The sequence below is a fragment of the Erpetoichthys calabaricus genome, chromosome 17 (assembly GCF_900747795.2).
Source record: "Erpetoichthys calabaricus chromosome 17, fErpCal1.3, whole genome shotgun sequence".
NCBI classification, from domain to species: Eukaryota; Metazoa; Chordata; class Cladistia; order Polypteriformes; family Polypteridae; genus Erpetoichthys; species Erpetoichthys calabaricus.
Genome location: NC_041410.2, coordinates 92,912,329 through 92,924,104, shown reverse-complemented (window position 1 = coordinate 92,924,104; position 11,776 = coordinate 92,912,329). Strand labels below are relative to the sequence as shown.

The 11,776-nt window shown below is 38.7% G+C and overlaps 1 long non-coding RNA gene across 4 annotated transcripts in view; it reads right to left on the bottom strand.

Moving 5' to 3' along the window:
* LOC114667298 (uncharacterized) overlaps positions 1 to 11,776 on the bottom strand; it is a 189,223-nt gene that overhangs the window by 3,713 nt on the left and 173,734 nt on the right. Inside the window, exon 7 of one of the 4 annotated variants that reach the window (XR_003718723.2) lies at positions 1,181 to 1,382. The exons of the other annotated variants lie outside the window; for them this stretch is intronic. This is a non-coding gene — a long non-coding RNA (uncharacterized LOC114667298). The remainder of the gene's footprint in view (positions 1 to 1,180; positions 1,383 to 11,776) is intronic. 4 annotated transcript variants of the gene reach the window in all.

The window sequence follows — 11,776 nt, the reverse complement described above, 5'->3', positions numbered from 1 at the left end:
TTCGTAATTATACAACACCCACGCTTGACAATGAGTGAAAGCAAAGTTAATGTTTTGTCAAAAATGGAGCCATGCTATAAGAGAGATCTGGACGTGTTCAATGAGTTCACTTCTTCCCCTCTGAGATGGTTTTGGAGGACCCCTGCATTTACTGAAAGACATTCTCACTTTAAATCTTACCTTACCATGATTTGTATTCCAAAATGGTCGGCTGTGTTTTTTATAATCTCCATACTGATGAGCACTTTTATAATTCTGCTTGAGGTTGTTGCACGGTGCATTATTCAAACCTTTCTGGCTAAACCTACAGTTTTCTTACCTCAAATGTTGTTTTACTGTTTAGCTATTTTCATTTATTAACTGGACCCCCTAGTAGTTAAGACTTGTTAACTGAATTAATGAGCCCTGAGATTTACTTACATTTGTACATGACCCATACTGCATGCACCAGTTCCTCTAAACAATTCATACTGTAATATGTGGACACATTTCCTACTAGACAGCTTGATCATAATTTTAGTTCTAGAGAATCTAAATATCCCTGGAGAATGGGGATTATTAATGATGCATATGCTTAGGGATTATGTGAATTTCAAATGATGCAGTTTTTATTTTAACTGCACATTAGAGTTTTGTTAGGCAAATGTGTTTGTGGAGTTCAGACCTTACTTCGTTAAGATTGTACTATAGCCTAACACTGTCAAGCTTATGAAGATTTTGACTTCTTATTATTTTTGGAGCAAATGCCAGGGGTCTGCCTTGGCACAGTACCCAACTCAGGGCATTAAATATAACAGACTGGACTGGGCAATCACATTTTAGATAAACTTCTAAGAAAACTGTTTCTTGAAAAATAGTCAATCAATATTCTAATCAGTATTGTTTAAAATGTTGGAAAATAAAAACAAAATAAGCATGTGTTGTCGGACATTTTGTTTTTAAATTGAGTTTTCAAATGAATTACTCCCAAGTATTGTATAAATAAAAAAAGTACTGTAAATATTTTTACATTTATTAGCTTAGCAGATGTTTATTACAAATGTGGTCAACATAACTGAGTAAACATCAGTCTGGGGGACTGGGAGCAAGTGTTATAGGATGGACAAAGTGACAAAATTGATCACCACAAGTGAAAAGTTCAGAAGAAAACATACAATTCCTAAATTAAAAAAATATCTACCTGCTAATATCATCGAAAGAAATTCACCAAAGAAGAGACTCTGCAGATGCTTCTTAAACATATTGAGGGAGCCAGAATTCCAAATGGAGGTGGGCAGCTCATTGTACCAGCAAGGAACTGCACATGAATAGAGTCAGGATTAAGATTTGATGCCATGCAGAAGTGGCCTCCCCAGACACTCTTCATCAGCAGACCTGTGTGTCTGAGAAGGAGCACAGGACCTCATGAGTGTCGCTACAGGTGCTGACCCATTAAGGCAAGCATCAAGGATTTGTACTGAATATGTGCCACTGCAGGAAGCCAAAGTATTGTGACCATAAATAAATATCATTGTCACAAAATATATTTTTGTGGTTTTGTTCTTTTTGTGTTTATTGAATTCTTTATTCCAGTGACACCATACACAGCCTAAAATACACCCTGAAATTACCCTGTCATTTTGACTCGTCAAACCTAAGAGGGAGGGCTCTCACGATTACTGTTTTTTGAGTGGTGTATCGTTCACAGAGTAGACTTGTGTGCTTTATTTGACTCTGCAATCCTGTGGCTCATACGCATGCTCAAAGTTGTGACTGTGCACATCGGATACTAGTGCAAATAAAAGGTGCCCAGAAGTGTTGTGCGAAGAAGTGATTTTAAGTTCAGGAAACTCCAAATTCATAATCAGCAGTCTGTGAACTGAAGTGTCTGCTGTAAATTTGGCACTTGATGACTGAAGGTTTAATTCCAATCTAGTCACCAATCAAAACACAATACTCGCTGGATCCCACCCTGTCAACTTTGAAGAGGGAAAGTGACAGTTTTCAATTCAGGGCATACTTCAGGTTGTGTGTGGTGTCACTGATAGAAAGAAATGAAGGAAGAATTAAATATATAAAGATATAATAATAATAACATTTCTTTATGTATAAATATATTTCTTTATATATTAAAATTTCTCCTAATATATATGTTACCAGCAATGTATGAAAGGCAGGCATTGTATAGAATGCCTAGGCAATATATAGAATGCTGAAAATTGGATGGCAAAGTATGAAACGATTAATATGTCAAACATTTCCTAGGCATTCTATGCAATGTCAAAAGACAAACCGGGAAAGTATAAAATATTCCCACTAATGACGTTTCTAATGTCACGTGGCAACAAGTAGGTTCATATTTTATTTTCTCTTGTTTTCCTCAAAAAAAAGTCCTATACTTTATTTTGTATGTCTTTCATTTTCATATACGTCTTTTCAATAAAAGCCTTTTCATGACTCTCTTTTAATACTTTGCCTAAACAGCATTTGTCATTCTATATAATGCGTAGGTATTACATACAATGCCTAGGGAAAGTATATATAATATTAAAATAATTTGGATATTTCATACTTTGCCCAAAAATGCCAGGCATTCTATATATCGCCTATGTATTCTATACAATGCCTGCCTTTCGTACATTGATGGTAACATATATAAGGAAATCAGGAGGAAAGTGAATTTTTTTTTTAACTTTTTAACAATTTTATCCCTATATAACTGCTTAGTGCATTTCAATAAAATTTTACCAAACTTAGTTTTGTAATTTCTACATTGACCCGAAAACACAGAAACTGGGAAATAACAGTTCACTTAATTAAGCTAGGAGTCCAATTAAAAACAGGAGTTGGTTGGAACAAAAACCTGCAGCTACTGGGGCTCCCAGGACCGAGTTCGAGAGCCACTGAATAAAACAGCTAACTAACCACGCTGCCATTTGTAAAACATGTGGAGACAGCTCAATTGTCACTTCATGCATTTAGGTATAGCTTGAAAATATCTTGTTATTGAATTACATTTTGTCAGTGGAAATAAAGTAAAGTGGTCACTCGTCAGTGGAGGGCAGAAGAGTTCAACAAATGAGTTTCTGACACCTTCTTATACATTCCAGTTTCAAATCTCATCTTTGTATGGCACACGTCACATTGACAAGCTCAGAGGGCTTTACACATTTCCAAAAATAATGTAGAAAAAAAGGTTACATTCAATCATGCAAACATGCAAAATAAATGTAAAAAAATGTGCTGGGGTGTAGCCAGCCTCTCAGATGGGGTTGGTTTTTTATCCAAAAAAATTGGACTTTATTTTTTTTTAATTAGTTTACCATTTTGTTCATTTTCAATATATGTTATATATTTCCCTTGCCTAAAGAATTCTCGTGAAAAGGTTCAAATAAACAAAGATACAAGGTAGATGTATATACTTAAATAGTGACATTTATTATCTAGTGTATAGCTTTGTCTCTCATTTTAATTCTTAAAACTGTATCAAATTAATGTTAATTTCAAAATAAAATGCACAAAATGTATTTATAACTGAATTAAATAAATAAATAAACCTTGTAAAATAGTTAAAAAATGTAACGCCATACCATGCAGTAAGGAGACTGTGGAAGATTGTGGGTTCGCTTCCCAGTTCCTCCCTGTGTGGATAGCGCTTTGAGTACTGAAAAAAGCGCTATATAAATGTAATGAATTATTATTATTATTATTTTCTAAGCCCTCTTAATCCTGAGTAGTGTCGTGGGGGGCTGGAGCTGTTCCCAACAAGCACTGGGCACAAGGCCATCACAGGGAGAAAACACACACATGGACCAATTTAGCGTCACCAGTCCACCTAACTGGCATGTCTATGGACTGCGCAAGCAAACCAGAGCACCCACAGGAAACCCACACAGACATGGGGTGAACACGCAATCTCCACGCAGGGAAGACCTGGGACACAAATCCTGGTCTCCTTACTGCGAGGGAGCAGTGATACCACGGCTATGCGCTTTTATTTAATGTATATGTAGTCATTTTAATTTACATATTTAATTTGTATGGGATGAGGGGGCCAAGAAAACAGGGCAAAGAAATCAGAATATCCAGAGGAAACCAAGGCAGTCGCAGGGAACATGTGTAAGTTCCATATGCACAATGGCAAGACATGGGATTTAACTCAAAGACACTGGTATTAACTGCTTAACCACCGTGCCACTCCAATATATATAATTTATGTAAACATTTATTTTTTAATAGGTTCTTAATACTGTCATTTATATTTATTTATAAAGCACTTTAAAAACAACATCAAGGCTGACCAAAGTGCTGTACAATAAAAACCCAACATATCAGACACACAATAACCAAAGGGTAAAGGAAACAGAAACACATAAACACATAAGAGCTGAAGAAATTCATAGTAAAAAGTATACAGATAGCCAACATATCATACTGGGTTAAAAGCCAGAGAGTAAAAGTGCGTTTTTAAATAAGATTTAAAGACAGCAAGTGAAGGAGCCTGCCTAACACGCAACGGCAAATCATTCCAGAGTTTTGGGGCTGCAACTGAAAAAGCCCAATCACCTCGGAGTTTGCATTGTGCCTTGGGAACACATAAAAGCATCTGGTCTGCTGACCTGAGAGAGCGAAACGGTACATAAGGGTGCAGCAGTTCCGACAAATAAAATGGGGCACAACCATTAAAGGGTTTAAAAACAAATACAAGGATCTTAAAATGGATTCGAAAACGAACTGGAAGCCAGTGAAGGGAAGCCAAAATCGGGGTAACATACTCATGCTTTCTTGTGCCAGTTAAAAATCGAGCAGCAGCATTTTGCACCAGCTGTAGGTCAGCAATGGAGGCCTGGCTAATTCCAAAAAGAAGTGCATTGCAGTAATCTAGATGAGATGTTATAAAAGCATGCATTAATGTATTAAAAGCAAGTATTAATAAGAAAAGGTCAATGCATTCATATACAAAGCAAAGAGATGGCAATGAAAGTATGGAAAACAAACCTTTAGTCTACATACAGTTAGGTCCATAAATATTTGGACAGAGACAACTTTTTTCTAATTTTGGTTCTGTACATTACCACAATGAATTTGAAATGAAACAACTCAGATGCAGTTGAAGTGCAGACTTTCAGCTTTAATTCAGTGGGGTGAACAAAACGATTGCATAAAAATGTGAGGCAACTAAAGCATTTTGTGAACACAATCCCTTCATTTCAGGGGCTCAAAAGTAATTGGACAAATTAAATAACTGGAAATCAAATGTTCATTTCTAATACTTGGTTGAAAACCCTTTGCTGGCAATGACAGCCTGAAGTCTTGAACTCCTGGACATCACCAGATGTTGGGTTTCCTCCTTTTTAATGCTCTGCCAGGCCTTTACTGCAGCGGCTTTCAGTTGCTGTTTGTTTGTGGGCCTTTCTGTCTGAAGTTTAGTCTTCAACAAGTGAAATGCCTGCTCAATTGGGTTAAGATCAGGTGACTGACTTGGCCATTCAAGAATTTTCCACTTATTTGCTTTAATAAACTCCTGGGTTGCTTTGGCTGTATGTTTTGGGTCATTGTCCATCTGTATCATGAATCAATTTGACTGCTGTATTTAGCTGGATTTGAGCAGACAGTATGTCTCTGAACACCTCAGAATTCATTCGGCTGTTTCTGTCCTGTGTCACATCATCAATAAACACTAGTGTCCCAGTGCCACTGGCAGCCATGCACGCCCAAGCCATCACACTGCCTCCCTCCACCGTGTTTTACAGATGACGTGCTATGCTTTGGATAATGAGCTGTTCCACGCCTTCTCCATACTTTTTTCTTGCCATCATTCTGGTAGAGGTTGATCTTGGTTTCATCTGTCCAAAGAATGTTTTTCCAGAACTGTGTTGGCTTTTTTAGATGTTATTTAGCAAAGTCCAATCTAGCCTTTCTATTCTTGAGGCTTATGAGTGGCTTGCACCTTGCAGTGCACCCTCTGTATTTACTTTCATGCAGTCTTCTCTTTACGGTAGACTTGGATATCGATACGCCCGCCTACCCCCTGGAGAGTGTTGTTCACTTGGTTGGCTGTTGTGAAGGAGTTTCTCTTCACCATGAAAATGATTCTGCGAGCATCCACCACTGTTGTCTTCCGTGGACGTCCAGGTCTTTTTGCGTTGCTGAGTTCACCAGTGCTTGCTTTCTTTCTCAGGATGTACCAAACTGTAGATTTTGCCACTCGTAATATTGTAGCAATTTCTTGGATGGGTTTTTTCTGTTTTCGCAGCTTAAGGATGGCTTCTTTCACCTGCATGAAGAGCTCCTTTGACCGCATGTTGTCTGTTCACAGCAAAATCTTCCACATGCAAGCACCACACCTCAAATCAACTCCAGGCCTTTTATCTGCTTAATTGATAATGACATAACGATGGACTTGCCCACACCTGCCCATGAAATAGCCTTTGAGTCAATTGTCCAATTACTTTTGAGTCCCTGAAATGAAGAAGGGATTGTGTTAAAAAAATGCTTTAGTTGCCTCACATTTTTATCCAATCGTTTTGTTCACCCCACTGAATTAAAGCTGAAGGTCTGCACTTCAACTGCATCTGAGTTGTTTCATTTAAAATTCATTGTGGTAATGTACAGAACCAAAATTAGAAAAAGTTGTCTCTGTCCAAATATTTATGGACCTATCTGTAGATTCTACTGGAAAGTGAACCTCTGGGGCTACACTTCTTCGGAAGAAGCAAATCAGAGGCCAGTTGACCATTTGCCATGTGCATGGTGGTGTCCTCCATACATATTCCACTGAAAAGCAGCCCTCTGGGGCTACAGTTCTTCTGAAGAAGCAAATCGGAGGCCAGCTGACCATCTGGTGTCCTTAAACTTTTTGAAACATGATGCAGACTGATGGTGTTTCTCTCACTGGCAATGCTAATATCTCCCGTCCACTGAGAGGTCCTGTTCAAAGTTCAGTATGGCTAGCTTGATCAAAATGGCAACAATGCAAAGCATTAATTAGGATGAAAAAGAGAAAGGGAAAGAGTCAATAAGAGCCAATTGCAGCAATACCCATTATTACTAAAAAATAATCTGAAAACTCTGAGCAGTAGTTTTAACAACTTACAAGTCTATCTATCTATCTATCTATCTATCTATCTATCTATCTATCTATCTATCTATCTATCTATCTATCTATCTATCTATCTATCTATCTATCTATCTTCATGGGACTGAAGTCCAAGTAAAGTAGCCATTCTGAAAGGGATGCCAGTCCATCACAGTCCACATTCATTCACAATGAGCCAATATAAATTAAGTATGGATATGTGAGTGAAAGTCTGGGCTGGCACTCCAATCACACTGGCACTCCACCTGAGGATGGTGAGGCAGGCAGCAGCCTCCAGTCTCTCAGAACAGGAAAACAGTAAATAGGTTCAAAGACTGATGGGTGTCCTTTAGATGCACAATGAGTCTCAAGTACCAGGATAAATGCCCACGCAGACTTGGGGGTAATGAACAGCTTCATCAAAGCCAGTGACCAGGTCACACCTCCTGGAGCTGTATAAAAGCATTGCTCAGCACTGTGCCACCATGCTGCCCAGCAATGATTACATCCAGCTATGAGTTGCTGATCCCAATGTTTTGATGAGCTTGTGCCTATCACAACAGCACTAGGTTCAAGGCAGGAATCAGCTATCTCATATGGGGTAATCTAAGAGAAGGTTTTTAAATCTGCATATTTTTGGAAATGAAACAAACTGGGGCTTCTGGAAGAAAATCCCACAAAAGCACAGAAAGAACATGTAAACTCCACAAATGTAGTAATAGGTGCCAGGGTTCAAACCGGGGTCTTTGGTTGCCAGGCACTGGAGTCGAATCCCGCTTCGATCATTCTCTGTGTGGAATTTGCCAATATTCCTTCTGTGGGTGTGTGTTAGGCTGGTGGGGTTTTACGCTTACCCCCCTGCCCCACAGTAAGTTTAATTGGTAACTCTAACCTGCCCCTCTATGAGTGCCAAACGCTCCCAACAACAACAACATTTATTTCCATAGCTCATTTTCTTCCAAAGGATGTAGCTCAAAGTGATTTACAAGATGTAGACGAGAAAATAAAATGACAAGAAAAACAAATTAAAAATTGATAAAAATAAGACTGAATAAATGACATGCCAAAAATATTAGAAAAGAATAAATCAGTATGCCATTCAGGATAGACACTGAACAATGAATTGGATAGATGGGCTAGAACATGAGAATGGTTTGAATTTGGGTATTCTGGTTGAACATTAATCAAGCAGGGGTATGTCACCCAAAACTATAAGTTAAACTTATGATAAATGAAGCCATACATGAATTTAAAAACACTAAACTAATTAACTGAAGTGAAGTGCGAAATCTGTAAAAACAGACAAGGAAATGTAAAAGGCCAAACTGGATTTACAGGTACTGTTACTCTCCTTAGAAATAGGACACACACTCATAATGTGCTTTGTAAGCTTTAGCACTCAAGAACACCACACGCCTTTACTGACGCATTCATGAACCTCCTTTTTGCTGATGACATCATATCTGTGACATCTTCTTTGTCATCTTTTGTTGGTATCAGGTTCAGGCTGATATATTTATAATTAATAAAAAACAGATGGCCAACTAATTCTACCATTAACATGTTCTAATTTTTGACCCAGGGAGCAGCAAATAATAGAGTTGAAGAAGGGTGACAATAAACAAAGGTATGTTGATACTACGGGCTAAATAATTCATAATTATTTATAAAGGTAACTTCCAAATTCTTTTGGGCAAGTACATGTGTGGGTACCTTTGGGAGTGATAGAATTTGTAACAATATTTCCCACCCATCTGTTCAGCTGCCTGTCATTACACCCATTTAATCAAGTTCACTGTCGCAGGGGAAGGGGCCTATCACAGCAGTGTCTTCTGCCAGGCAGGAATTAGACCTTGTCGGGGCAAACAAAGTCAAACCTACAAATAGAGTGGCCAGTTAACAAATGCCATCTAATCTAAACACTCAAATTTAGGAGGTTAGATGAAACCAAGTGTACCCAGGCAAAAAGCCACATAGATATGGGGCAAACATGCTAATTCCTCACAGACAAGCATTGGGCCAATATGTGAACCCAGGACTCCTGAGCTGTAAAACAGTTGTGTTAACAACTGCATCACCATGCCAGCCAGTAATATTGTTTTACTCCAATGGAGTCGCACAAAGGGTACAAAATGTAAAGAATTCTTAATGCTATACAGATCCCTGCCTGCCATAATGGATGTCTCCCTTAAGTTAAATGCATCTGAGTGACTATTCCATTAACTTGCACCTGTTTCTGGAGACTGACTATCTAGAAAGTCTAAGACAGCCACGCAATGGTAGGCCTCATCAGTGACAATGATGAGCCAGTGTATACAGAAGAGGTCCAGCACTTATAATAATTTGTCCTTGAACACCATGAAGACCAAAGAGCTTATTGTGGATACAGGAAGTCTAAAGGCTGTGAGCACACCCTCATCTTCATCCACAGAACTGTGGCTGAGTGTGTCTCCAGCTTTAAGGTCCTGGAAATTAACATTTCTGTGGATCTTTTATCATCCCTCAACACATCTGCCCTGGTCAAGAAGGCACAGAAGTGTCTTTACTTTCTGAGGAAGATGAGGAAAATCCAACTGTCTCATCAGAGACCTTGGACATCATGAAAGGCAAGGAGCTTATTGTCGACTACAGGAAGTTCAAAGGCTGCCATCTTCATTAATAAGACTGTGGTTGTACGTGTCTCCAGCTTTAAGTTCCTGAGTGTTCACATTTCCAAGAATCTTTTATGGCCGCTTAGCACCTTTGTCCTGGTCAAGGAGGCACAGCAGCATCTTTACTTTCTGAGAATGCTTAGGTAAGTCCAACTGTTTTGTGAGATTCTAGTGAACTTCTATCATTGCACCATTGAGAGCATTCTGACCATCTGTATTCCCGGTAATCTATGGTATCTGCAGAATCTCAAACTGGAAGTCTCTGCAGCGGGTCATGAAAACTGCCCAGCATATCATTGATGTCTCATTATCTGCCATTGAGGATCTCCAGTGCAGAGCATTCCAGCGGGAGGCACATACAGTACTATCATAAGGGACCCCTTTCACCCCAGCCATTGTCTGTTCACCCTTTAACCTTCTAGGAGGTGGTACAGGAGCCTATGTGCTAGCAACAGCAACCTGAGGAACAGCTTGTACCATGTAGCTGTCACCCTCGTAAACTCAAAATCCAAGTGCTAGGCCACCTATACCCTACCCACCTCACCTTAAAACCATACAGGTACACCTCTTAGACTCTATATATTCATATTTAACTCTTACTAATCATTCTATATATACTCTTCACTTATTTGTTTGTATAAATCCCTCACTGCTGCATATATCTTTATTTGTAGTTATCTGTTAACTGGCACTACTATTTGCATTTCTGGTTAGATGCAAAACTGCATTTCCTTGGAATGGTACTGTGCCCAACGACAATAAAGTTGAATCTTATCTAATCAAATCTAATTTAATCTAATTTAGACTAAGGTCCTTGACAGGCTCCATAGCTGTCTCCTCTTGTTCTGGCCAGCAGTGCCTTTGTTTCACCACACAAATGGTGTCTCCTTTTGTTCTGTTGTGAAGGAAATGCACCTTAAGGGAGTCATTTATTTCTGAAGCATGTGTGTTATTATCAAAAAGGAATCTCCTCATATTTTTATTCATTTTCTTTTCATTAATTCTTTTCATATCCTCAAAGATGTATACATTATTTTAACTAGAAACTCTAAATTGGGACTATATATCTGAGGCAAGGGTTTAGGATTGAACCCTGTGATGGACTGGCATCATGTACTCCTTTCTGCCTTGCACCCTGAACTTTTGGGATAGTCTCTGGCAAGCCCATTATTCTGAATTGGATTAAGTGGATTTGAGATTATGTTATGTTATACAAGGCATTTCAGGTTATGATGAAGTCAGCACTATATATTACTGTCAACCACCTCTTTTCTGTCCAGGACTTACTATGTATCACACACAGCCATAGAAAGTCAAGAAAAACTATTAAAGACCTCAGCCATCCTGCACTGCCACTTTCCTTCTTCCACCCTTCAGAAACTTTAACCTTCACCCTACTAGTTTTCACCCATCACTTATAAAGTGATTGAACAGTCACTCACACTTGTGAGAACATGACTGTGTCTCTTGCAGATATTGTCAGGTTTTTTTTTCCTGTTGATGGCATTGTTTCACTGTCGGTATTATTGTTCAGTGACATATTGGTAAAATTTTCACTGTGCTAAACACTAATGACAAGAAACATGAACTGGAATCAATGTTATGAACACAGCAACCTAATGATGGTTTTGCACTTCTCCTATTGGCACTGGCTTTTTACAAACAGGTTCAGGGAAATGATAGATAGATAGATAGATAGATAGATAGATAGATAGATAGATAGATAGATAGATAGATAGATAGATAGATAGATAGATAGATAGATAGATAGTGTGGACGCTAGAGGCGCTGTTGCCCCGCTAAACCCAGCAGACAGACATCCAGGACACACGTTTAAAAGCACCAAGAATAATTTCTTTAATATTCTTCAATAAAGTGCACAAAGCACTGCACACTCCACAATTCCCAATCAACAATCATAAACAATAATCAATACAATGACAATCCTCCGCTTTCAGCAGCTTAGTCACTCAACCTCCCAACTCCGGCCCTCTTTGCTGGGTTTTGACCAGTCCTTTAAATAGTCCATGACCGGAAGTATTCCTTCTCCGGGTCAAACACCACGTCA